This window comes from Hibiscus syriacus, unplaced genomic scaffold (assembly GCF_006381635.1).
Source record: "Hibiscus syriacus cultivar Baekdansim isolate YM2019G1 unplaced genomic scaffold, ASM638163v2 tig00011662_pilon, whole genome shotgun sequence".
In the NCBI taxonomy this organism is placed as follows: Eukaryota; Viridiplantae; Streptophyta; class Magnoliopsida; order Malvales; family Malvaceae; genus Hibiscus; species Hibiscus syriacus.
Window position 1 is genome coordinate 348,384 of NW_024062253.1, and position 27,442 is coordinate 375,825.

The 27,442-nt window shown below is 36.0% G+C and overlaps 1 long non-coding RNA gene across 2 annotated transcripts; it reads left to right on the forward strand.

The window, feature by feature from the left end:
• Positions 1 to 12,243: 12,243 nt before the first annotated feature.
• LOC120204749 lies at positions 12,244 to 13,067 on the forward strand. 2 transcript variants are annotated; one of them, XR_005523979.1, is made up of 3 exons: positions 12,244 to 12,452; positions 12,686 to 12,760; positions 12,883 to 13,067. It is a non-coding gene; the product is annotated as an uncharacterized LOC120204749 (long non-coding RNA). The 2 variants fall into 2 exon arrangements; XR_005523978.1 differs by lacking the exon at positions 12,686 to 12,760.
• Positions 13,068 to 27,442: the final 14,375 nt, after the last annotated feature.

Below are 27,442 nucleotides of genomic sequence, written 5' to 3' on the forward strand. Positions count from 1 at the left end.
TTAATTTTAATTTAGATTCAAATCTTTCTTGTTAGTTTGCTATTTTTTTACAAAAAAAAAACAAAAAAGGCAAAAAAAACACAAAAAAACAAAAAAGCCAAAATTTCAAAACAATTGTAAACGATGGTATTTAGGGTTGATTTTCTCCAGATATCATATTCATCCTAATATAAATCTTCAGTCCAAAATTCACCCAAATCGAAGTTCATTAGTGCCTTCAAATACATTCTTCAAGTTTCATTGGCAGATTCGATCTAGGATCTTGTCGAATTTCTTGAAAATTCTACAGGAGGAATTTCGTGGTGAAAATTTCCAGATTGCAACTTCATATATTGAAGATCATTTACACAAAAAAGAAGAAGATTTGGAGATCAAGAACTCCTTCAAACAAAGCGATCAAGAAAAACAGATTGTTTGAGGACTCACCGTTCAACAGAGTCCACTAGATACTACTGAAGGTATTTGGTTTTGAAATTTTACAGGTGGTTTCTTGACGCATCGAAAAACATTCAAGAATTTTTCCAAAATTTTCGGACACCGGTAACCCCCTCAAAAAGTTGCTCAAGTTGATCCAGTGTTTTCCAGGTTTCTGGGTTGGTTCTTTTTTTTCTTTGACTCTTAGTGCTTTAGGTTCTTTTGTTTTTTCTTTTTATTGTTCTTTTGCATTATCTAACACATTATCTTTCTTGTGTTAGTAGGACTAAAGAGTTTGCATATTTCTTTCTTCTTTGCATTCTCGTTCTCTTGGAGTCTAACCCTTGTTTGACCTCTTAGAACTTTTAAGTTTTTCTTATAATCTTTGCTAGTAATCAAACTCCGATACGAACTGTGGAAGACTACTTGGTAAAGTGAGTTTTAAAGAGTACAAGATCGGCTTACTTGCCTCTCTTTGTGTTACTTTCTTGGAGTGACTTGTGAGGTTTCTTGCTTTGTTGAATTTTCTTTCTTTTATTTTTATTTTACCTTAAAATTTTCTTTTGAGTGTTATGATTTCAGAATGGGCGACACTAACAACAAGACACTTACGGCTATCTTAGCCACACTTGCCCGACTCACGACTCAAGTTGAAAGATTTGATGAAATCGTAAGAGAACGACAAGAACCACAACTGGATCTACCAAACCAGAATCCAAGACCAAACAATGCTGAACTTTTGGTACCCGGGAAAGAACAACCACGTTTCCAAGCACCCAAATTCTTTACAAAACCAAAGTTCACGATCCCGTCTTTCAAAGGAGACAACGATCCAGACAGGTACATCGAATGGGAAGGAAAAGTTGATCTCATGTTCGCATACCATGACTGCCCCCAAGCTAAACAAGTTCACCTCATCACCATACAATTTGAAGGATATGCTCGAACTTGGTGGATGCAAACAAGGAAAAAGATCCAGAACTTCCAAATTCCAACAATCACTTCTTGGACAGACCTCAAACAAACCATGAGGAACCGATTCCTACCGACACATTATACACGAGAAGTTAAACAACGACTACACCAATTTTGACAAGGTAGAAGTTCAGTTGAAGATTACTACAAGGAGATGCAGTCCTTACTCAATAGGGCTAACATAACCGAAAAATAAGAAGTCACCATGTCAAGATTCGTCGTCAGCTTAAACTCAAACATCACTTATCTTCTTGATCTACAAGGGTACGAAAACCTTGAAGATACACTAAAGAAAGCAATGACAATCGAAGCACAAATCCAAAGGAGATCTTGAATCAGTGAACAATACCAAGGTACTTCATCCTCTTACCAAGGTAATCCTTCAAATCCTTCCTCATCTTCTACTCTATCTTCTCTGATAAAGCCAAGAGATGACAAACCTGACAAGGAGAAAGAACGACCATCAAAGAATGACACACTTCCAGTCCCTAAAGATCAAATAATAATTTGTGAGGAGGTAAGGAAAGCAAAAAAAGAAAAAGTTGAGAAAGAGGCAAAAGCAAAAGAGGTCACTAGTTATAAAAGCCAAAAGAATAATGACCCATGGAAGGTGAGTGAACCTAAATGTGAGAAGAAAAGAGTGACTCAAAATCTATGTGTGAGCACAAAAGAATTGAGAGAGAACCTTCTTTACAAACAACCTTGCATCCTTGTTCGCTTTAGGGAACCAATTGTTTCGATTTCTAACATTAACAAGGATTTGCCTAGTGTGTTTTCATCTCTTTTACAGGATTTTCGAGAAGTGTTAGGTGATCTACCTAACGAACTACCACTGAAAAGAGGAAAACAATGGCAAACCAATCTAATTCAAGGTTCTATCATACCTCGTCAAACATACAATCTCGAAGAAACCAAAGAGTTGGATTTGTTACAAAAAGGCTACATCCAGGAAAGCCTTAGTCGTGACGCCATCTTAATGAAGAAACATGATTTGAACAACTCTACAGGTTTTATAGTTCGTGCACAGGAAATCCATGTAAATGATGAAATAGTAAAAGCAACACGAGACTGGCCCACACCATCTTCCATAGCCAAGAGTTGTCGAATAATATTAGGTGACCCTCCTGACAGGTTACCACCTGAAAGCCCTAATCACTATGCCATATCAATGAAGAGTCACGATTTACGGGAGTCCAAAGGTAAGTATTTTATTACTCATTTTAATGACATTGTAACATACTTTTTCTCCCTTTTACAAGGAAAGGCTCGTGAAGTTGTCATCCATACTAAACACAACTCCTTTAAGTGCGTAACAAACCGAGGTAACCAAAACACATTAGACGATGCACTACCACGAAGGTATACTCTTAAGCATGCTACTATTCCAAGAATTGAACATATAAAAGATATATATCACGATAACTCGGATATTTTTGATATTTCTACCCATACTTTTAAAAGTGCTTTTAATGAGTTTTATCTTGTATATAAGTTTCCTTGCCAGCTAAACAGGTTCTACAATCCACAAATCTCCTGCCGAGAATTCTTAATTCATGAACCACACTTAGGATACTTAAGGGATTACTTTAACAAACCAATTGACATGGTTTTTAAACACTCATTCTCACCACACACGAATAAAACCATGGAGAAATTATCTGAAGCAATCATACAGAAAGCAAACAGTGGTCGAAACCATGTTGAATTTCAACCTAAACATCAGATTACAAGACTTGTATGCAAAAGAGGATTTCAAGACTACAAGAAATCAATTCCTAAAAAGAAGAAACCTCGACTGAAACGCATAAAGACACATCACATTGATCCTGGTAAATGTTTCACAAGTTTTCCATTCAACACATCTAAGTCTTTTTCTCTTGGATTTTCAGATTCGAGGTCGAATCCTTTTGAGGAATGGGGGAATGATACATGCACCAGAGTCCAAAATACATGCTTCTTTGGAAAAATGTTTCTACTCGAACCTATTAGAAGAACAAAGTCTCGAAGATTCAAAGCATGTCTATTCGGTAAGTATAATGTGAATGAATCATTAAACGATTCTAATGTTGCTCCCTTTAATGTTTCAGATTCGAGGTCGAATCTTTTTGAAGAAAGGGAGGATGATACATGCATCACAAGGCTCACATCAAAAGAAGAAGTAATAACTCTTCCAAATGATCCACTCGTCCAAGCATTGGAAAAGAAGATCAGAACAGAAGCAGACTTACGACGACTTTTTGAATGGGATCCTAATCTTATTTAGTCAAGCTTTCTTCTGAAGATATGACCTTCTTTTTCTTATCTTTCAACGGTTCTTGAATAGCATCAACCCGATATCAGGAACTCAAGATATGGCTATTTTACTGAAAATGGTGCATGCAGAAAATCCTATACGGGATTAATACGAGATTTTGTAAATATTACGAATTTTTAATATTTTTATTGATTATTTGTAATATAACTTAATATAGGATGATGCATTATCTTTTAGGATTAGATTTATTATTTTATTAGGAATTAAGGTTGGTTTAAAAATATTATCTTTAGTTATTATTATTTTATTAGGAATTAGAGTTAATATATGTTTAATTTATTATTATTTTATTCATTAGTTATTTAGGACCATTAGAACTCAACCCCTATATAAAGGAGGCTTCATTAAACTTTGTAATTCAAGATTTCTTTGATTAATAATACAACGAGAGTTTGTTTTTGCAAGTGCTGATTGCCTTGTGCCTTCGAAGCTTCTTCTCCTTGAGTTCTTTCAAGTTCTTGTGAGGGAGATTAATCTTCACACTCCAATATGTCTTTTCATCGCAACTAGGAGGGTTGGTTAGAGCCATATTATCGTGTTTGCCTTTTCATTGCGACTAGGAGGGCTCGATAGGACATTATCCATCGATTTTCCACATATTCATCCACGCCATCAATCATCTTTATCGTTCACCTTCATAAGGGAGATCTTTTGATTTCTTGGTTATCTTATTTTATTTGCAATTCATTTATCTTTTCTTTATCTTGTTTTAATCTTATTTTTATCTTGTTTCCAGCACCAAAAAGAAACACTATCTATTGCCGCCACCTTCCCGATTCATCCCTTATTGTTCTTCATCGAGTCTATATCTTTTCTAGGTTTGATTCTTCAACAAGAGCAACGTTCATTAACCCACCACCGCTTCCCTATCACTTACTTATATAATATTCAATATGAGGTTAAAAAGACAACCTCTGAGTTTTCTATCAAAAACCTTTCGATTTCTTTTATGTTTTATTTTTACAATGTTTTATTCAAGTTATATTTCTTAAGCTATGTTTTGATGTTTATATGTACATGATTATGAAAATTTCATATGTGAATATGCATATATGAAAATGCTCGATGTGAAAGTGCTTTTGTGAACAAGACACACTTTGAATAATGAAATGATAAATAATTATGTGGTTAAAAAACCCAAGGTATATGTATGAGAATTAGAGGTATAGCTGGCATGCCAAGAGTTGAGGGTTCTATATGGTCCTTCGGGACAATCCTATGTAGTCCTTTGGGACAAAACTATGTGGTCCTTCGGGACAAATATGTGGCACTTCGGTGCAAATTATGTGAGTTGTGGTGACATCATTAGTCCACAAGCTCAATGTACTCAAATACCTAGAGTTCTCAATAATATACATTGGGTTATTGAAAACAAAGTAATATAAACGAACCATGTATAAAAGTATACATTCATGTTATGTAAAGCAATTTGAATACCTTATGAAATGAAATGTTTCTATGAAATGAATAAAAATTTAGTTTACAAAGTTTTATTTGATTCATACTTGCCTCACTAAGTCAACGACTTAGCGTGTGATTGTTTCACACGTAGGTTCGAAGAAAACATAAGATTAAAGCTAGAGGAGGACATCGTACTCTTGAGGTGGGTCAGATCAGATCAATTTGAACGTAGGTTCTTTATTTTAATAATTTTGTTGGCATGTACTATTCGTTTTAAATTGAAATTCTCTGATCTATTTTGTAAACTTATACCTTTTATATTTATGTAAATTATTAAGTATTTTATTTAAATGTGAATGTGAGTTTTTATTATTTACTTTAATTCAAGGGTTCCACCATTTTAATACAAATAAAAGTTTAAATTTTCCACTATTGTTTAAGAGTCAATTATTTGAAAAGTTAATGTGACACCTCGGATTCGTATCCAAGTCGGGTACGGGTTGGGGGTGTTATAAGTATCAGTACCCCTTTGAGCATTGATACCTATTTTAGATTCTGGAATTTAAGCTATTCGAAAAACAATTGGTAGTATCAATACTACCTAGAGTATCGATACTTATCTTACATTTGGTATCGGTACCACGTGACTAGTATCGATATTGTTCCTGCATTATCAATACTTTGAATTATTTTTGAAAACTTATGAAAACTTTGAACAAAATCAATCAAGTCCAAAAAACATTTTGCCTTAATTTGTTATATCAAAATATTATAAAACATGGTTCAACAATCTCCCCTTTTTTGATATAACAAAACATATGAAAAATTATTTTTGGCAAAACTCTCCCTTAATAAAACATTTCATAAAAAAGAGAAATATTTGGAAAATATTAAATCTCCCCCTTTTCATTCTTGAAATTGAATTTTTCAAACCTATACTTCTCCCCTTTTTGTTACATCAAAAATAATTCAACTTTAAAGTTATAAAATAACAATGGAGAGTAAGTGGTAAATTTTAGAATAAATTCATTTGAAAAATCAAAGTTCTCCCTCAATAAAAACATTTGAAACAAAATTTGACTTTAAAAGCTTGACACTTAAAAGACATTGAATTTCAACAAGGATGAATAAACATGTTAGTAGCACATGAAATTCAATATATCCAAATCTAAAATACTTTATGCAATACCAATTGTTGTATTTAAGTGCATGTGCATAAAGCTATCCAAAAATATTATGGATTTGAAAAAATTAATATCAATTGTTAGAGAGATATCATTTGCAAAAAATCACATGCATACACATTTAAATTAAGGTCAAAAATTAAAATTTGTAAAAAAAAAGAGCATTTAAAATCAATTTTGACCAAAATTCATTATGATTAACTAAAAATTATGAAAAATCATTAAAACTTAAAATGTCCATCATAATACACTTTTCAACATACATGAGATGAAAAACATAAAATTGTTTAAAATCAAAACTCATGCATGCTTAAACTAAATGAGCAACCAATTATGCAATATAAACAAAATAAGTTTAGAGGTTACTCATTCATTTTCAAGTGTGGCTAGAGCATTTGAATATCCTCATTTTCATCACCATTGCTCCCACACACCTACAAGAAACATTTAATTGGATTTTGGTATCCAAATTGCTTTGGATTCTTGAATGTTATATTCAATGCCCCTTGTTCCTTTAGGAACACATACTTGTCTAATTTTAAAATGTTTTCCTTTCTTTAAAGGACAAGTATGTTCCTCCATGATAATGACAATGTGAGCATTTTGTCATTATGAAATTAAATGAATTATTTAAAATGATTTCTTTTCTTTTGTTAAGCATTCAAGCTTAACTTTTAAATCAAAACATTCTTTTTCAAAATTTTTACTTTTGAAAGCTCTAAATCCTTTTTCAAATTTCATTTTGATTTTCAAAATCCATTTTTTATTTCAAAAGAAAATCATTTTCAACTTTAAATTTTGAAATCATTTTCTTATATTTGTTGTTCATGGTCTCAAACTCTAAATATAATTCATCGTATGCATCTTGTAACTCATTAAAAGAATATGAATTAGATTCACTAGAGTTAGACGATACATCTGACTCTTCAAGAGCCATTAAGCACGCCACCTTTGTTAGTTCTTCTTTCTTGTTTCCATGTATCTCTTCGAGCTTATTCCAAAGCTCCTTGTCATTTGAACAAGAGGAAACTTCTTCATAGTCTTTGGAACCAAATGCACAAAACAGTATGTGCATGTCCTTATCATTTTGTTGAGTTTTCTTTCGTTCTTGGGCACTCCACTCCTTCATTTTCTTCTTTGGTGAAGAGTAGTCATTCTCGATCATCTCCCATGAATCAAGATCATTGGATTAAATAGATAGCTTCATTAATTTCTTCCAATTATGGTAATTGTTTCCATTGAATTTAGGAGGCTTATCGATCGGTTAGGAGTCTTCCATGTAGAACGAGCCTGAAGTGGAAGCCATCTTCTCAGTTGTGTCAGAAATGGATAGAGGTTCTTCAAGGATCATCTCAAGGTTGCTAGATCTTCTAATGAGTCAAGCTCTGATACCAATTATTGGGATTTAGATGAAGCTCAATTGAACAATCGAATATTGCCAAGATGGGTGAATTGGCTTTTTGAGTTTAGGGAGAAGGAATGAAAAGAGATAGACAATTTTCACAAGGATTTATAGTGGTTCGACTTCTCAACCAAGTCTACATCTACTACTTAAGCTCCTCACTTAGGATTTTCTAACAAAATCACTAATTTATTATTTCTTTTTCCAGGATAAAAAGATAACATTTACAACTCCCTAACTTTTCACAGATTAAGCTAGAACCAATTCCCTTTTACAAAGGTCAAGAAATATAAACAAGAAACCTCTTAAAGGAAGGTGTTTGTAAAAATTAAGCTCAGTAAAACACTAATATTTACAAGAGAAAAGAAAATAAGATTGAAAAACACTAATATTTACAAAGGTCAAGAAATATAAACAAGAAACCTCTTAAAAGAAGGTGTTCTAACCCTTCTTCAAGTGTCCTTATCTTTTTTTTATATGTTGAAATGAGTTTATGGTCGTTTCTAGCCGTTGGGGATGTTTTGGAGTCGTTGGAGACTAATTTTCTACAAAATAAAACTGTATAGGAAAGGGAGTATCGGTACTCCTTTAATGAGTATCGATCTAGCTTTTTAATATTTAAGTAAAAAACAGTTAAAGACTGTTGGACTTGACCAATATTGATACTATGCTTCATCGTATCGATACCATTATGTAAAGTAGTATCGGTACCCCATTGAGTATCGATACCTATTTTGCATTCCGGAATTCGAGCAATTTGGAAAACAATTGGTAGTATTGATACTACCTAAAGAATATTGATACTTTTCTTACTTTTGTTATCAGTACCACGTGAACAGGATCGGTACTGTTTATGCGGTATCGATACTACGTACCCAGAAAAACTATTTTGTGCTCAAATTTTAGTTTAACAGACTTTGAATTATTTTTGAAAACTTTTGAAAACTTTGAACAAATTCAATCAAGTCCAAAAAGGTTTTTCCTTAATTTGTTATATCAAAATATTATAAAACATGGTTCAACAACAAGGACTTGAACCTAAGACATTGCTTCAGCGATATCAAGCTATTTACCACTTGAACCAACCCCGTTTGTTCACACCCTTTAGATTATCATGTTGGAATTGCATTACTTTTATTATACCTTGTTTTTTTAATGAAAACTCAAATTATTATTTAAAATTAATAATTAATCTAAACTATAAGCTTTTGTCCATTTTAAGACTTAAACTTTAATTTTTTTCAAAACCATACATAAAGTTTAATTTTTATTTCATTTTAGTATCCTTCCATTAAAAACATAAGCCTTTTAGTACCTAAACTATCAGTTTTGGTCCGTTTTGGTACCTAAACTTTCAATTTTTTCAAAAGCTAACCTTAAATTTTGAAGGGGTACTAAAATGAAACAAAAACTAAACTTTAAGTATATTTTTTTAGGTATTAAAACGGACTAAAATTAATAGTTAAACGTGTAGTTTACCTAGAATTTAATACTTGTAAAAGCTCCTCCTAGTTGGCAAAAATTAGTGGTGAAGAGAAATTTCGAGTAGACAAAGAGGGAAGTGAATGAATCTCATAGGCATCATGATGAAGCCAATTCTTCATGGGTCCATAGACCATAGTTGTTAAGATTTTTCTTTCCTTGATTGAGTTATGTAAAGTAGGAAGTTGTTGAGGATAAAGGTGAGCTAAACTCGATTCGATTTGAAAAAATTGATTTTTTTTTCTACTCGACTCGACTTGAAAAAACTAGACTTCAATTGACTTTGAGTTGTAATTTCATAAACTCGACTCGACTAAAAAAATTTCAAGTTCAACACAACTCAAATAACTTAAATTTTTTAGTAATTAGTAGATTAATTTTTAGGTTTGAGTCAAAGTTTGAATCGGGTCCTTCGATTTTCTACAGTATATGTAAATCACATATGAAGAAAATATGAAAAAATATATATGTATTGTATACGTTTATAAAATATAATTTAAATTGGAATCAAATAATTTCGTAATATTGTAAATATTTATAATTAAATTTAAATACAAACTAGAAAAGTCAACTCGACTCTACTCGAAAAAATTTCAAGTCAACTTGAATAACTTTAAATTTTTTGACTCGACTTGACTCAACTCGATCCAATGCTCACCCCTAGTTGAGGAAAAGATATGCATATCCATTGTATTTAATACCACTACAGCAAAACTGTTCTACAGTGGTGTTTTTAGCGGCGTTTTGAGAGTAAACGCCACTAACTTTAAACATATAGCAACGTTTATATTACAAACGCCACAAAATGGTAACTTTAGTGGCGTTTTTATACAAAACACCGCAATATAGTACTTTAGCGGCGTTTGTATAAAAATGCTGCAATATGGTTCATATATAGGTGGCGTTTTTTTAACAAATGCCGTAATAGGTTCATCCATAGTGGTGTTTATCAACAAATGTTGTGACATAGTAGTACTTTAGCGTTGTTTGTATAAAAATGGCATAATAGGGTTCAAATATAGTGCTGTTTTTTAACAAACTCCGCAACAGAGTAGTATTTTAGCTACGTTTGTATCAAAACACTGCAATAGAGTTCATCTATAGTGGCCTTTTTTTAACAAACGCCGCAAAAGAGTATTATTTTTTTAATTATGTATAATTATATATTCAATTCTCAATACTTATATATTCTATTAGTTTAATATTAATTCTAAATATAAAAGTTAAGTATATTAAATTATTGAAAATTATAATCAAATGGATATGATTTGTAAAAATATTAAGGATTAATGCGTAAATATGGAGGTCAAGTTAGTAGTATTTACAAATATGAAAGTTAAATGATTGAATTTTTTTGAGCTTAAAACGTCGGTTGAAACTTTATTGCAAAAATAAAAAACACAAGACAGTTGTCTGCCAAAATGGCCTTACCTACCCCTATTTGAAACAAAGAAGATAAAAAATAAACAAAAAAACCAAAGCTAAATCCCAAAAACCGGCCTTTCTTCCTCTTTGCTTTCCCCCTTCATTTGCACTCTGAAGATCGCGCGAAAAAAACTTGATGGAGCTAATGCGATCCTTAAGCTACATCGTTCAAAAGAGCAGTTATGGAGGGTACAAAAAATGTCTGTCTTCCTCCGCTTGAATCGCTGCTCGCCCTGGGATTTCTTTCACCCAAAACGCGTCTTCGTCGCCCAAGGAGGAATCAATTGTTAGGAAATGGGCGACTTTGTTACCACTTCGAGGGATTGATCGGTACTCACATACTTCAAAACTTCTCGCTCGTTGCTGGGCATCACAGATAAGTGCGCTGATTTCTGATAGATCTAGGCTTTGGTCTTTAAGTTTCATGCTCACCGTTCGACAATCGCCTTCTAGTATTACCTTCTGAAAACCCAAGTCGATTGCTAATTGCTGACTATGGTTTGATGCCATTGCTTCAGCAGCAAACGCCGATGGAATATGACAGGTCATTCGTATGCATTGTTCTGCATTGTCCACGTGTAAGTTCCTGATGAATTTTGTTCTTTTGTTCTCATTGTTAATACTTCCTGTATTATTGCTGGCTTCTGCCATTTGTGATTGGTGTTTTCTGCTTTCAAGATTAAGGAGAAGCCTTCACTTTGGTGGAATATCAGGTATTGTAATGTAGGTTCCTCATTTTAGGGCTATGATGTATTTGACCGTCTCAGATATGTGAAACACATTTATGGCATGTATTTGGAACCCTTAATTCAGATTTCATTTACTGTATAAATTGTGATAATGAAATGCATACATTGCATTGCCTTTAAATTAGTTGTAAATCAATATGATTACACTTTTAAAAGATATGTAGCCTGGATTTTTAATCCGCACACATCTTTAGATATTTAAACTTATCATTAAATCGACATTTAACTAATCCATAAGTTTGAAAAATAATAGCAAGTGATATTGTTTCATTTGTTTTTATTAAACAATCTTCAATACTTCTTAAATCCCATTCCAAAATTTAGAATTTAAATGTTGCAACGCAACCTTGAGAAATTGTTTTTACTTGAGAACATGTCCTGACTTTTGTTAGCAGGAGATTTTGGTATCATATGGCTTACTTCTACAATTTGTATATATACTCTCAAAATGAATTGAAAAGGTACTTAATGCATCCAAGTACAGTGGATCTTCTCCCTTAGCAAGTTCAAAGCTTTAGGTTTCAGTAGAGCTGATTTAAGGATGTTTTCTTGTTGCCTTTTATGATTTTCAGTTTGTTATGTTCATGTTTGTGTAATGCACTTCAATGAACATTTAAGCAGGCATTGAAAGTTGGCTTTAACCATCTTGTTTTTAAGACAATTATGATACTGGAACTGGAGATCATTATTCACTGAGGCAGATATGTGACCAGTTCTATATAAGAGGTAGATGCTCTGACACCATTTTTATCTGCATTTCTTTATCTTTTTCATTATGTCTGAAATTTATATCCTTGAATTCCATGCTTGTACTCCCTCATTTTGCCATATTTGAGTAAATAGCAGATTCTTTCTTGGAGGAGTGTGTGGATTCATTCAGGTATGTGTGCTATTATATCCACCTGTAGACTCTACACGCTAGTAAACTTAGATGCTAAGTGTTTTAATTGGGTTCTCATCCTGTTCTCTCTCTAGCTTTTGATATCTTCTTCTCAATTAGTTTTCTGTTTAAATTTTGGGTTCTTTTAGGGTTTTAATTGGTACATGTTGGATGAAGGAGAAAGAGACGATGATCATGGAATTGCCTGAATAATCAATGATCAATGGTATATCTTAAGTAAATAGCAGATGTGTTAATTAAAGTTGTATATCTTCTCTTTTAATCTTTTTGAGTAATATCAGGGGAAAAAACTCTTAAGTAAATAGAACTTAAGCTTATCCCTTACCTTACTACCAAATGTGTTAGTTAATAAATTTTTAGTGAACTTAAGCTTATCTAGAATTGAAGGATTTAACTGCAAATCTGTTAGTTAATAAATTTGTATGTGCTTCATTCCAGGAATCTGCTGGACATGTACAAGAATTTGGTTTTCCTAAATTGTTTATGTAAATATGCATTACTAGTTGATTACAAGTTAGTGATATCCATCTTCTTTTTTCCTTTGATGCTTTTCGGTTAATTATGTCATTGTCTCTAATTTGATGCTTAAGTAAGACATTTTTATAGTCAACTTAACTTTATACAATTTGTGGCAGAATCCTAGTGTTTGCTTTGTCAAAGCTGCTAAGGCTGAAGTTTTGGATGATCTTCTGGGGACCATTGACACATTGGCTTGGGGAAAGGTCTCTCGTATTGGGGAAATGAGCTATGTTATTTGTCTTGGCTGTAGTTGAGCTATGTTACATTTTAATTTAATTTTATAAATTTTGATTTATTTTTCTACATAATTTGTGTCGTAATTAATTTTTTTTAAGTTTATTGTTATTAGATAATGCTATAGAATATTAAATGTGTGTAATATAAACTAGAAATGATATATGTGAAATTAGTTAATTATAGCGGCGTTGTAAATAAAAGCCACCATAAGTTAGGTTCTTTTGCGGCATTTTGTGAAGGAAATGCCACTATATACATAGATATAGCGGCGTTTTTTACCAAAACCTGCTAAATTTCATACATGTAGTGGCGTTTTAGAAAACAAACGCCACTAAAGACAAGGTAATTAGCGTCGTTTTCTACTAAAACCCGCTATAGATCATGATCTTTTGCGGCATTTTTATTAAAAATGTTGCTATTGAGCTTGACCTTTTACGGCATTTTTATTAAAAACGCCGCTATTGAGCTTGACATTTTTAAGAAAAACACGGCTATAGAGCTAGAATTTTTGCGGCGTTTTTTGTTCACAAACGCCGCTACCTTTGCGACGTTAGTTTCATCGGCACTTCTTGCGGCGTTTTTACATACGTCGGGAAAGTTTTTAGCAGCGCTGAAAACCCCACTATAGAGCTAAAAAACGGCGCTAAAAACCTATATTGTTGTAGTGTACGACTATCCTTCTCTTTTTTATTATTTTTCTTTTAGGAAAATATATAAAAATAAATGAGAGCATCCCCATACCCCAAAATCCCATAATTTTATTTTTTTATCATATATTTAATATTTTTGAGATCTGCTGTTGGATTTGGATTAAAGCCCCAAGTAGTTGAAAATTTGTTTGATTATACAGGAAGCATTAACAAAAAAAAAGAGTAAGCTACAATGATGATGATTATTATTTTAGTTTCAGTTTTATTTAATTTTGATCATTAATTTTGAATATATACTAATCATTTATATTATTAATTTATTATATTTTATGAAATCATTATTTAGTGCTTGTGATAATATGATAGGTTAAAAACAGTTAATTTTTATTTAATCTATAGATTTAAATAAAATATCAAATTAGTATATTTAAATTACTATATTCGTACAAATGTTGTTACCGGAGCTACACATTCAGAAAATTACCGAGCAGATTACGTTCATAAGAAACAAATAGGGAATGAATCTAGAAATCCTAAATACGGTGTCATAATTTTAGATTATATATATATATATATATATATATATATATTATAGATATATATATTATATATATATATATATATATATATATATATATAAGATTAATTTCTTTTTAACGGTGTAAAAGATTTATAAAAATATAATTTATATAATTTACATAAAAATTAGTTTTTTAAAGAATTTTTGGGGTGTCATTTGATCCCTCATCCTATGCTAGCTATATCAATGTGATCGATTAAAAATAATGGCATTGAATTTCAATTTCTACAATTTTTGGGTCTCTGAATGTCTTCTGGATACACTAATCATTCATCCTACTTAAAAAATGTGGTTTTTACCAATATTTTCAAAACCGGACCGGATATTGAACCGGAAGGTACTGGTTCACTGGGTCAACCGCGGTGCGGTTGACCCGGTTGAACCGGATTTTATATAAATAATTTTTTTTTAATTTTACATAATATTCAAAGCAATATTAATATATATGTAACACTTTTTTTTAAGTTTACAATATTAAAGGTATAAAATATCACAAATCATACACATTATAAATGAAAACCATAAATCAAGTGAAACAAAATGATTCAAATCAACTACAACATAATTTAGGTAAACATATTAAAAATAATATAATATATAACTATAATCAAAAAATAAATTGGGGTTTAAAAAAATTATAACAATGATGTCTTTGGTTTAATTGTTTTAAAAAAAACAATCTCACATGCTAAGAACATAGAAGAGTATCCCAAAGTTTAAAGAGTAAAATATATGAGAACAAAACAATCCCATGGCTAAGAACATAGAAAGCATCACAACTTACTTCTATAAATAATAGAGGTAATTTGACATTCAAATCATGGAGACTTTTGGTGAGCACAAAGCGAACTATTCTTTTCGCTTCAATTGAGCTCAAATTTAGGCCAAAAATGGAATTTCTCCATTTGTGTTTTAAAAACGCCTGATGTGTTGTATAAAACTTAATTTTTTTTAAGGATGCTTCATTTCTTTCACTTCTTGCGCTAGCCACCCCCATTCAAAAAAAAAAAAACTCTTGCCTGTTATTCATTTCTGAAGAACAGGCCCAAAATTCCAGATCCCGGCCACCCTGCGCCGCCTCACCGCCACTGTTGATCGGCGACGACCGCCGTTCATCGGCGGCGAAACACAGAAAAGACATAGTTATTAAAAAGCCCTTGACTCCCTCGTTTCCAAAACCAAAGTATTTTCTTCAAAAAACGAGCCTCGAGGTGTAGATCTGAGTTTGAAAACTTTGGAACCACACCTCTGTTCATTGGCTTTTAAGGGTATTTGGGGTTTTTTCCAAGCCAAATCTCAAAAGAAATACATGCACAAGCGAAAGCGAACAACAAGGTGAGCAAAAAAAAAACTACCTTTTTATTTCCTTTTGAATCGATTACAACAGCCCCGATTTGCCTCGTATTTTGGGTATTTTGTGCGTAAAAGCTCTCTGGTAATCTCGTGTGATTTTCGTATATTTGTGCCTAGTATCCGTCCGTAAAATCCCCCCCAAAAAGTTCTAATTACCTCGCTTTATAGTGATAACCTAGGCTATTTTTAGAGTTCTAATCCGAGTAAAACTCGGTTCGTTTGTGGTGATAATCCACGACTCTGACTTGGTTGTTTTTGTTGAAACACGTTCATTGGCGTTTGTTTGGTGGCCGAGAGTCTTGCGCAGGAGAACTCGGATCCGTTGGAGATAAGAAACGTGCAGCCATGGGGAGTTGAAGGGGAGAACGGCGCTAGGGTTTCTGAAAACCCTAGCCTACTGGTCACGTGCCTTGGGCTGCTGAGGCGTTGGATCTGGGCCACTTGTACTTGGGCCATTTGTTATTATTTTATTTGTAAAGGGCCTGTGTACAAACATAAAAAATGTAAGTATGTATATTATGTAATGTGGTTGGAAATTATTATATGAAATAACATTATTTAAATCTGATGAAATTTAGTGTCTTCAGCTGCCCCTCTTTGCTCATTGTCGTGTAACGACAATAGAGAAAAGATTAAAAGACACGAATTTCGACCATATTGAATATCCTCTGTGGTTGAGGTCCGACGTTGAAACTGGTTTGTCAATCATGAAATGACATCCTCGTCGTGAGGTTGAGTCAAAACTGGAATATTTTGAGCACGAATTCCCTCATCGTGAGGTTGAAAACGAGCTCAAAGCTTTTGGCAAGTGGTCTCTGAATCTTCTTCTGGCTCAAGATATTTCGTCGTGAAGGTGAAACTTGACCTGAAGACTTTGGTGTTGTGGTGTCACCGATGACTCTCTCGTCGTGAAGTTGAGTCAATCCGTTTGTGAAGTTGGAATTGTATATGGCTCCTTCGTCGTGAATTTGAGCCTGAGAATTGGAAATCCTTCGTCGTGAAGTTGAAATCCAAGTATTGTTCCGAGTCCAATCGTCCGCTGTGAAGTTGAAACTGATTCTGGGACTGGGAAATTGTTTGTTGACAACCAGCGGTCCCTTCGTCGTGAAGTTGAACTTGTACTGTCTTGAGTCCAATATCCTTCGTTGTGAAGTTGAAATTGGGAAATTGTTTATTGACAACCAGCGGTCCCTTCGTCGTGAAGTTGAACTTGTGTTGTCTGGAGTCCAATATCCTTCGTTGTGAAGTTGAAATTGGCTCTGAAATTGAGAAGTTGTTTGTTGACAACCAGCGGTCCCTTCATCGTGAAGTTGAACTTGCGTTGTCTGGAGTCCAATATCCTTCGTTGTGAAGTTGAAATTGGCTCTGAAATTGAGAGATGTTTGTTGACAACCAGCGGTCCCTTCGTCGTGAAGTTGAACTTGCGTTGTCTGGAGTCCAATATCCTTCGTTGTGAAGTTGAAATTGGCTCTGAAATTGAGAAATGTTTGTTGACAACCTGCGGTCCCTTCGTCGTGAAGTTGAACTTGCGTTGTCTGGAGTCCAATATCCTTCGTTGTGAAGTTGAAATTGGCTTTGAATTTGAGAAATGTTTGTTGACAACCAGCGGTCCCTTCGTCGTGAAGTTGAATTTGCGTTGTCTGGAGTCCAATATCCTTCGTTGTGAAGTTGAAATTGGCTCTGAATTTGAGAAATGTTTGTTGACAACCAGCGGTCCCTTCGTCGTGAAGTTGAACTTCCGTTGTCTGGAGTACAATATCCTTCGTTGTGAAGTTGAAATTGGCTCTGAAATTGAGAAATGTTTGTTGACAACCTACGGTCCCTTCGTCGTGAAGTTGAACTTGCGTTGTCTGGAGTCCAATATCCTTCGTTGTGAAGTTGAAATTGGCTCTGAATTTGAGAAATGTTTGTTGACAACCAGTGGTCCCTTCGTCGTGAAGTTGAACTTGCATTGTCTGGAGTCCAATATCCTTCGTTGTGAAGTTGAAATTGGCTCTGAATTTGAGAAATGTTTGTTGACAACCAGCGGTCCCTTCATCGTGAAGTTGAACTTGCGTTGTCTGGAGTCCAATATCCTTCGTTGTGAAGTTGAAATTGGCTCTGAATTTGAGAAATGTTTGTTGACAACCAGCGGTCCCTTCATCGTGAAGTTGAACTTGCGTTGTCTGGAGTCCAATATCCTTCGTTGTGAAGTTGAAATTGGCTCTGGGTAAAACCTGCAAAGATATGCATATATGTGATGTTATGGATGTCATGCTCTTAGGTATGCCTAAAATGCATATGCAACATATGTTATTCTGAGCTCTGGAGAGTAATCTCGATCTCCGGTGGCCTGTCGTTGTTGACTCTTGATTTTGAAAGCTTGAAGTTCCGATATCTGATCTTGAATTCTTCAAATGTTTGATGATTATTATTATTTTTTTTGAAGATGCTTCTCAACTATCTCAAGCATGTGCATGAGCCTTGATCGGCTTCTGGGTACCTGTACTTTTCAATGAATCTTTGTACAGTAATATGCGATTATCTTTCACAAAAAAATAAATAAATCATTAGGTTTAAATCTAATTCAAGATGCTCAGAAGGAATTAGAGGAAATATTGTCTTTATTCACAAGGGAGGAGAAGAACAAATGATACATGGCAAACATTCTAAAAACGAATACACAATGATGTGTAAATGAATGTCTTAGATCTCGATAACGTGGGCACTTCTGAGCTGAAAAGCCGTTTGATGACTTTGAATGCAGCCTTTGCCAAAAGATCCTTGAAAATGCGATAACGTTTGGGAGAGTGCAACATTTCTCTGATTTGTTGAGTTCGTAGGAGATTCATGTGCCGGGATGTTTCCACTGTTAATGTCCAAATCGCCCTTTCCGGGTTTTCAACTTGGACTCATCCTTGGTTTCAAGACGCCCTTTGCGGGTTTTCATCTTGAACCCACCTTATTTTCTCTTCTTTTGTTCTTTTTTCCTCTTTTTCTTTTCTCAATTTAGGGCGCCCTTTCGGGTTTTACCCTAAACATTCTTTTCTCTTTCTGTCGTAACCGTCTTTCGGTTGTGCCTCGAAATTGGGCTTCGACTTGAAAAATGTGGATTGGAGTCGCCACCGATCATTTATTTAAAAATAAATGGGTTGATCGGATACCCTATTTCTTACCTGATCTGCGTCTTACCAGAAATATATCGGGCTCGGGAGTCGGTTACGGTCAAGGAAGGATTAGCACCCTTGAACCGCCCTTTCGGTACTACGTAATTTCCAATTGTCTTAATTAAGAAAAATAACAAGTTAAATTAAAAGGGTAAAATTTGATCCGAATTATTTACCTCTGACGAATTAAAATGTATCCTTTAAAAGTCAAAAGACGTGTTAGATAAAAAGGAAAATAAATAATCAAGAAAGAGACATCGAATGAAATAAATCAAATAATATAATAAATGAATAAACGTAAAATCAAAAAAAAATATTAATGATAATATGCCAATCCTAGGCTCAATTTTCGAGAGCGTCAGATACTGAGCACCTAAACATTGACCTATGAACATGTCCCTTTCAATTGATGGCGGTGGACTCTTGCTTTCTAAAACTGTGAGCTAGTTAAGTCTCAAATAATATATAGTAAAATATAATTAATAATAAAAACGGAAAACAAACAAAACAAACATGTATATATATATATATATATATATATGAAATAAAGAATATATGCAAGTAACGTTAGGTGAAAAAATAATTGAGAGAAAAAAAACTAAAAGTTAACACATATATATAAATAAAAAGTTAGGAAGAAAAGAAAAAAATAATAATAAAAATGAATAAACGAAAGAACTAAAAGTATATATATATATTATAATATAAAAGGAAACAACAAGAATAATAATATATACCTATATATATATATATATAAATAAATGTTAGATAAAAAATTAAATAAAAGAGACTAAATTGAAATAAAAATAAATTTAGTGGCCAATTAAAAGGGAATTGGGGTTCAAAAATCAGATTTAGGATTAAGATAAAAGGATCAAAGCTACGAGGGACCAAAATGGAATTTCTCCATTTGTTTTAAAAACACGCCTGATGTGTTGTATAAAACTTAATTTTTTTTAAGGATGCTTCATTTCTTTCACTTCTTGCGCTAGCCACCCCCATTCAAAAAAAAACTCTTGCCTGTTATTCATTTCTGAAGAACATGCCCAAAATTCCAGATCCCGGCCACCCTGAGCCGCCTCACCGCCACTGTTGATCGGCGACGGCCGCCGTTCATCGGCGGCGAAACACAGAAAAGACATAGTTATTAAAAAGCCCTTGACTCCCTCGTTTCCAAAACCAAAGTATTTTCTTCAAAAAACGAGCCTCGAGGTGTAGATCTGAGTTTGAAAACTTTGGAACCACACCTCTGTTCATTGGCTTTTTAGGGTATTTGGGTTTTTTCCAAGCCAAATCTCAAAAGAAATACATGCACAAGCGAAAGCGAACAACAAGGTGAGCAAAAAAAAAACTACCTTTTTATTTCCTTTTGAATTGATTACAACAGCCCCGATTTGCCTCGTATTTTAGGTATTTTGTGCGTAAAAGCTCTCTGGTAATCTCGTGTGATTTTCGTATATTTGTACCTAGTTTCCGTCCGTAAAATCCCCCCCAAAAAGTTCTAATTACCTCGCTTTATAGTGATAACCTAGGCTATTTTTAGAGTTCTAATCCGAGTAAAACTCGGTTCGTTTGTGAAGATAATCCACGACTCTGACTTGGTTGTTTTTGTTGAAACACGTTCATTGGCGTTTGTTTGGTGGCCGAGAGTCTTGCGCCGGAGAACTCGGATCCGTTGGAGATAAGAAACGTGCAGCCATGGGGAGTTGAAGGGGAGAACGGCGCTAGGGTTTCTGGAAACCCTAGCCTACTGGTCACGTGCCTTGGGCTGCTGAGGCGTTGGATCTGGGCCACTTGTACTTGGGCCATTTGTTATTATTTTATTTGTAAAGGGCCTGTGTACAAACATAAAAATGTAAGTATGTATATTATGTAATGTGGTTGGAAATTATATGAAATAACATTATTTAAATCTGATGAAATTTAGTGTCTTCAGCTGCCCCTCTTTGCTCATTGTCGTGTAACGACAATAGAGCAAAGATTAAAAGACACGAATTTCGACCATATTGAATATCCTCTGTGGTTGAGGTCCGACGTTGAAACTGGTTTGTCAATCATGAAATGACATCCTCGTCGTGAGGTTGAGTCAAAACTGGAATATTTTGAGCACGAATTCCCTTATCGTGAGGTTGAAAACGAGCTCAAAGCTTTTGGCAAGTGGTCTCTGAATCTTCTTCTGGCTCAAGATATTTCGTCGTGAAGGTGAAACTTGACCTGAAGACTTTGGTGTTGTGGTGTCACCGATGACTCTCGTCGTGAGTTGAGTCATCCGTTTGTGAAGTTGGAATTGTATATGGCTCCTTCGTCGTGAATTTGAGCCTGAGAATTGGAAATCCTTCGTCGTGAAGTTGAAATCCAAGTATTGTTCCGAGTCCAATCGTCCGCTGTGAAGTTGAAACTGATTATGGGACTGGGAAATTGTTTGTTGACAACCAGCGGTCCCTTCGTCATGAAGTTGAACTTGTACTGTCTTGAGTCCAATATCCTTCGTTGTGAAGTTGAAATTGGGAAATTGTTTATTGACAACCAGCGGTCCCTTCGTCGTGAAGTTGAACTTGTGTTGTCTGGAGTCCAATATCCTTCGTTGTGAAGTTGAAATTGGCTCTGAAATGGAGAAGTTGTTTGTTGACAACCAGCGGTCCCTTCGTCGTGAAGTTGAACTTGCGTTGTCTGGAGTCCAATATCCTTCGTTGTGAAGTTGAAATTGGCTCTGAAATTGAGAGATGTTTGTTGACAACCAGCGTCCCTTCGTCGTGAAGTTGAACTTGCGTTGTCTGGAGTCCAATATCCTTCGTTGTGAAGTTGAAATTGGCTCTGAAATTGAGAATGTGTGTTGACAACCTGCGGTCCCTTCGTCGTGAAGTTGAACTTGCGTTGTCTGGAGTCCAATATCCTTCGTTGTGAAGTTGAATTGGCTCTGAATTTGAGAAATGTTTGTTGACAACCAGCGGTCCCTTCGTCGTGAAGTTGAATTTGCGTTGTCTGGAGTCCAATATCCTTCGTTGTGAAGTTGAAATTGGCTCTGAATTTGAGAAATGTTTGTTGACAACCAGCGGTCCCTTCGTCGTGAAGTTGAACTTGCGTTGTCTGGAGACCAATATCCTTCGTTGTGAAGTTGAAATTGGCTCTGAAATTGAGAATGTTTGTTGACAACCTGCGTCCCTTCGTCGTGAAGTTGAACTTGCGTTGTCTGGAGTCCAATATCCTTCGTTGTGAAGTTGAATTGGCTCTGAATTTGAGAAATGTTTGTTGACAACCAGTGGTCCATTCGTCGTGAAGTTGAACTTGCGTTGTCTGGAGTCCAATATCCTTCGTTGTGAAGTTGAATTGGCTCTGAATTTGAGAATGTTTGTTGACAACCAGCGGTCCCTTCGTCGTGAAGTTGAACTTGCGTTGTCTGGAGTCCAATATCCTTCGTTTGAAGTTGAAATTGGCTCTGAATTTGAGAAATGTTTGTTGACAACCAGCGGTCCCTTTATCGTGAAGTTGAACTTGCGTTGTCTGGAGTCCAATATCCTTCGTTGTGAAGTTGAAATTGGCTCTGGGTAAAACCTGCAAAGATATGCATATATGTGATGTTATGGATGTCATGCTCTTAGGTATGCCTAAAATGCATGCAACATATGTTTTCTGAGCTTTGGAGAGTAATCTCGATCTCCGTGGCCTGTCGTTGTTGACTCTTGATTTTGAAAGCTTGAAGTTCCGATCTCTGATCTTGAATTCTTCAAATGTTTGATGATTATTATTTTTTTTTTGAAGATGCTTCTCAACTATCTCAAGCATGTGCATGAGCCTTGATCGGCTTCTGGTACCTGTACTTTTCAATGAATCTTTGTACAGTAATATGCGATTATCTTTCACAAAAAAATAATAAATCATTAGGTTTAATCTAATTCAAGATGCTCAGAAGGAATTAGAGGAATATTGTCTTTATTCACAAGGGGGAGAAGAACAAATGATACATGGCAAACATTCTAAAAACGAATACACGATGATGTGTAAATGAATGTCTTAGATCTCGATAACGTGGGCACTTCTGAGCTGAAAAGCCGTTTGATGACTTTGAATGCAGCCTTTGCCAAAAGATCCTTGAAAATGCGATAACGTTTGGGAGTGCAACATTTCTCTGATTTGTTGAGTTTGTAGGAGATTCATGTGCCGGGATGTTTCCACCGTTAATGTCCAAATTGCCCTTTCCGGGTTTTCAACTTGGACTCATCCTTGGTTTCAAGACGCCCTTTGCGGGTTTTCATCTTGAACCCACCTTATTTTCTCTTCTTTTGTTCTTTTTTCCTCTTTTTCTTTTCTCAATTTAGGGCGCCCTTTCGGGTTTCACCCTAAACATTCTTCTCTTTTTTTTTTTCAACTTAGGACGCCCTCTCGGGTTTTCATCCTAAGCGAAGTATTTCTGGACTGCGTCCGAGTTAATGGGATGTGGCAGTTCAGGTCCGTCCATTTCAGCCAGGATGAGGGCTCCTCCGGAGAAAGCCTTTTTCACGACATAAGGTCCTTCCCAATTTGGCGTCCATTTTCCTCGGACATCTTTCTGAACTGGCCAAATTCTTTTTAGCACCAGATCTCCCTCGCGGAATACTCTTGGGCGCACCTTTTTGTCATGTGCTCGGATCATTCGTTTCTGATAGATTTGACCATGATGAATGGCTTTCAGTCTTTTTTCATCTATCAGATTAAGCTGATCATATCTGGATTGTGCCCACTCTGCATCATCCAGTTTAACTTCTGACAAGACCCTGAGAGACGGAATCTCGACTTCAATGGTACACTGCTTCTATTCCATAGCTATGAAATGGAGTTGCCCAGTACCGAGTTCGATAAGCGAACAAAGCAAAGGTAACTTCTCATGCTAGTCTTGTAAGTTTCAGTCGTTTTCTCCACTATCTTCTTAATGTTTTGTTTGCTGCTTCTACTGCTCCGTTCATCTTGGTCTGTAGCAGTGGAATTGTGATGTTTTATGTTGAACTGTTCGCAAGCAGCACTCATCATCTGTTGTTCAAGTTTGTTGCGTTATCGGTGATAATCCTTTCAGGTAGACCATACCGACATATAAGTTCTTTCTTCAGAAACTTGCAAATAGTGGATTGAGTGACACTGGCGTACGACGCAGCCTCTACCCATTTCGTGAAATAGTCAATTGCTACGAGAATGAAACGGTGACCTTTCGAAGCCTTCGGATGGATTTGCCCGATAACGTCCATGCCCCACACAGAGAAAGGCCATGGTGACGTCATTACATGAAGCGGATGGGGTGGAACATTTATCTTGTCTCCATAAATCTAACATTTATGACATTTCCTAGCATAGTTGATGCAATCGCTTTCCAGTGTGGACCAAAAATATCCGCATCTCATTATTTGTCTTGACATCATATGCCCATTTGCATGTGCTCCACAAACTCCATCATGTACTTCTTCCACTATCATTTTTGCCTCTTCAGCATCGACGCACCTTACAGAACTTGGTTATGGTTTTTTCTTGTATAAACCTCTCTGTCAAGGACGTATCCAGCTGCCAACCTTCTAAGGTTCTCTTCTCGATTTCAGTGGTTTTTTCTGGATAACTCCGATGCTTGATATACTGCAGAATGTCGTAGTACCAAGGCTTAGTGTCTTTCACTTCTTCAATTTGGTAACAATGAGCTGGGTACTCATACGACTGCATGTTAATTGGCATCATTTCAGATTCCCTGCCAGCCTTGAATGTGGCTGCCAAGGTAGCTAAAGCGTCAGCTATTTGATTTTCTTCTCTAGGCACGTAGTGGAAGGTGACTTCGTCGAACTCTTCGAGCAGATCCAACACTAGTTTTCGGTACTCTAATAGCTTTATATCCTTGGTTTCCCATTCTCCTCGGAGCTGATAGATTACTAAGGCTGAATCACCATACACCCGCAAAGTCTTTATATTTTGCCCCAATGCGGCCCGAATTCCCAAGACACAGGCTTCATATTCTGCCATGTTATTGGTACAATCAAAGTTCAATCTGCTGGTAAATGGGTAGTGACTCCCTTCTGGGGAGACTAGGATTGCCCCGATGCCATGTCCTAGTGCATTTGATGCCCCATCGAAGTGCATTCTCCAGGAATTGTCCGCTGAAATGCTTGCTTCCTCTAAAGATATGGCCATTAAGTCTTCGTCTGGGAAATCAAAGTCCAGCGGCTCATAGCTCTCATCAGTTCTGCTTGCCAAAAAATCGGATATGGCGCTGCCTTTTACCGCTTTTTTGCTCACGTATTCGATGTCAAATTCAGACAAAAGCATCTGCCATCGGGCTAACCTCCGGATAGACAGGTACACCCATCATGTATTTTAGTGGGTCTAACTTGGAAATCATCCAAGTGGTGTGATACAACATGTATTGTCGAAGTCTTTTTGTAGCCCAGACCAGGGCACAACAAACCTTCTCAATAGGAGGATATCGGACCTCGCAATCGGTGAACTTCTTGCTTAAGTAGTAGATGGCTCTTTCCTTCTTCCCAGACTCGTCGTGTTGACCCAGGACACACCCAATGGAGCTCTCTAATATGGAGAGATACAAGAACAGAGGTTTTCCTGGGATAGGGGACATCAGGACAGGAGTGTGAGATAAGTACTCTTTTACCTTCTCGAATGCAATCTGACAGTTTTCATCCCATGCCCGAGGGCTATTTTTTCGAAGAAGGCGAAAGATTGGATCACACTTGTCGGTTAACTGAGATATAAACCGAGCTATGTAATTCAATCTTCCTAAAAAACCTCAAACCTCCTTTTGTGTTTGTGGTGGAGGTAGACTCTGGATAGCCTTGACTTTATCAGGATCAACCTCAATGCCTTTTCTGCTGACTACAAAGCCTAATAGCTTCCCGGATGTCACCCCGAAGGTGCACTTGCTAGGATTCAACCGTAACTGAAATTTTCTTAATCTCTGGAAGAGCTTTCTCAAATTCTCGACATGTTCATTCTCAGTCTGTGCCTTGACAATCATGTCGTCGACATAAACCTCGATTTCTTTGTGCATTATGTCGTGGAACAGGGTCACCATAGCTCTCTGATATGTTGCCCCAGCATTCTTTAATCCGAAAGGCATCACTTTGTAACAGAAAGTTCCCCACATTGTGACGAAAGTGGTCTTCTCCATATCTTCAGGATGCATCTTGATCTGATTGTACCCCGAAAATCCGTCCATGAATGAAAAGTAGGCGTTCCTGGCTGTATTGTCCACCAGAGTGTCTATGTGTGGCAGAGGAAAGTTTTCCTTGGGACTTGCCTTGTTAAGGTCCCGGTAATCAACACACATGCGTACCTTCCCGTCCTTCTTCGGCACAGGCACTATGTTGGCCACCCACTCCGGTATTTGGCTACTTGGAGAAAACCGGCATCAAATTGCTTCTTGACTTCTTCCTTGATCTTAAGGAGCATTTCTGGTCGCATTCTTCTCAGTTTTTGCTGCACAGGTTTGAATTCTGGTTTGATTGGTAGTTTGTGGACTACCATATCTGTGTCTAGTCCCAGCATGTCTTGATACGACCAAGCGAACACATCTCCGTACTCCTGAAGTAAGACTATCAGGTTTTTCTTTCTTCAGTCGAAAGAGTTGTGCCGATTTTAACCTCCTTTCGATCTTCCTCAGTGCCCAAATTTAAGATTTCGATCGCCTCCTCATGTGGCAGTATTTGCTTTTCTTCTTTTTCTATCATTCTCAACAATTCGGTAGGCAAGTTGTACTCGTCTTGATTATCGCATTCATCAAATTCCCCAAGAAAAATGGTTGATTCAAAGTCCACCTCTGGATCAGGATCATCAGTGCCCACATTATCGTTATCTGGGAACCTGAAAGGAAGAAGATATGCATGTGTGAGAGGATAATATCCCACACGGAACGGTCAAGAACTAACTTTGAGAGTAACTGGAAATGAAGTACTGGAATGAAGGAGATAGAGAACGAATTCAAAAATAAAAGAAAAGTTTGTTTGCCATGGACAAGAAAAATGCATCTTTTATTAAACTTAAACCAAATGTTTATTCACCCTTACAAAAGATCACCTATTGCCCCGGGTATAGGCAAATAGGAATAGTTCGAATATTACTCTGAAAGATTCTTGTAAACCACAGGTAGTTCTTCCACCGACCAACTGCTAGGTACGAACCCATGTGGCAGAGGGCATATCCTGGATCTATCTCCGTTGTCAACATCTTCTGTGGTCACGGCATTAACGTTCAGATCTTCCAGAGCCGTTTCTAACTCGGGATATGGTGGTCTCAAACACATAACCACCTGACTTGAATGTTCTGAAGAGCGGCGGGAATGTCATAGGCTTCCATTGGAGTTCATTTCCAGTCAATCTGGCCGACCTTCTCTCCCGGTTCTTTTGGATCTCCTTTCTCTTTTCATGATAACTGGGCTGAAAACCGAGCCCAAATTGGTCTAATTTTGGGATATGACGGACAATATTGATCATTCCTTGCAAATATTTCACAAAACCTCTCCCGGTTCTGGCGCCTCGGCCAAGGGTTTGCTTGATCTCCATCCTTGTGCTTTTGGAGAGTCGAGGTCTTGGGATTCTCTTTCCTTCCGCCACGAACGTGGCATTCACAAACTCCAAGGAGCGGAACGAACATTCTACCGCTTCCTCGTCTACTTTGATGTATGGAGCCTCCGTGGTCACGCTTGCCACGATATCTTCCTCAGCATTGATAATTACTAAGGCCCCGTCAA